The sequence below is a fragment of the Arachis hypogaea genome, chromosome 18 (assembly GCF_003086295.3).
Source record: "Arachis hypogaea cultivar Tifrunner chromosome 18, arahy.Tifrunner.gnm2.J5K5, whole genome shotgun sequence".
Taxonomy (NCBI): Eukaryota; Viridiplantae; Streptophyta; class Magnoliopsida; order Fabales; family Fabaceae; genus Arachis; species Arachis hypogaea.
In genome coordinates, this window is record NC_092053.1 from 118048533 (window position 1) to 118050261 (window position 1729).

Sequence of the window (1729 nt, forward strand, 5' to 3'; positions counted from 1 at the left end):
GATCGGTCTTGACCTTATCTTGGGATCGGACTGGTTATTTGAGAACCATGTCCTGCTTGATTATTCTACAAAGTCGGTGTACTTTATGCCGGAAGATACAGGAGGACCGGTCGTGGTGAATAATTATTACTTAAATTCGATGATGGTGAACTATTCTGGAATCGAATGTCAGGGTATCATGTTGTTAACCGCGGGTGTTTCGGGTGATGATCAAAGGTTGGAAAAGATTCTGGTGGTGTGTGAGTTTCCGGAAGTGTTTCCCGATGACATTGATGAATTTCTACCTAACCGAGAGGTCGAGTTTGCTATTGAATTGGTGCCTGGGACGGGACCAATCTCAAGTGCTCTTTATAGAATGTCACCGTTAGAGATGGCCGAGATAAAGTCTCAGATAGAGGATTTGTTGGGTAAGAACTTTATCCGACCAAGTGTTTCCCCGTGGGGTGCTCCAGTGTTACTGGTAAAGAAGAAAGATGGGAGTATGCGGCTCTGTGTGGATTACAGGCAGCTGAACAAGGTCACGATAAAGAATAAGTACCCATTGCCGAGAATTGATGATCTTATGGATCAGTTACAAGGAGCTAGGGTTTTCTCCAAGATCGATTTGCGATCCAGTTATCACCAGATAAGGGTGAGAGGTGAGGATATCCCTAAGACCGCTTTCAGGACTCGTTATGGTCATTATGAGTATACTGTAATGTCTTTTGGGTTGACGAACGCTCCTGCAGTATTCATGGTTTATATGAACAGAGTGTTCCGTCTGTTTCTGGATAAATTCGTTATTGTCTTCATTGACGACATACTAATTTATTCCAAGACTGAAGAAAAGCATGCGGAACACTTGAGGATCGTGTTGCAGATCCTAAAGTAGAAAAAACTCTATGCGAAACTATCTAAGTGTGAGTTTTGGAAGAGTGAGGTGAAGTTTTTGGGTCACGTGGTGAGTAAGAAGGGGATAGCTATAGATCCAGCTTGGAGGCTGTGATAGATTGGAAGCAACCAACCATAATAACTGAGATAAGGAGTTTTCTGGACTTAGCTGGCTATTATCGAAGGTTCATCAAAGGCTTTTCACAATTAGCCTTGCCGTTGACAAAGTTAACCCGCAAAGACACTCCATTTGTTTGGACTCCTGAGTGCGAGGAGAGCTTTCAGGCATTGAAGAAAAAGTTGACCACTGTACCTGTGTTGGTGTTACCTAAGCCGAACGAACCGTTTGAGGTGTACTGTGATGCCTCACTAAAGGGTCTAGGATGCGTGCTGATGCAGCATCATAATGTGGTGGCGTATGCCTCATGCCAGTTGAGACCGCATGAAGTTAGTTACCCTACGCATGATTTGAAACTCGCTGCGGTCGTGTTTGCGCTAAAGGTGTGGAGGCATTACCTCTATGGGGTTAAGTTCCAAGTCTTCTCCGATCACAAGAGCTTGAAATATCTCTTTGATCAGAAAGAGCTTAATATGAGGCAGAGAAGGTGGATGGAATTATTGAAGGACTACGATTTTGAGTTGAATTACCATCCGGGAAAGGCGAATGTAGTGGCGGATGCGTTAAGTCGGAAGTCGTTATATGCGGCTTGGATGATGCTTCAAGAGGAGAAGTTGCTCAAGGGATTCGAGAGTCTAAAAATTGGTGCTCAAGAAGTATCTGAAACTTTGTGTTTGAGCCGATTAGAAATCTCAAGTGACTTTAAGTCCGAACTCCTAAAGGCCCATGAGAATGATGAAG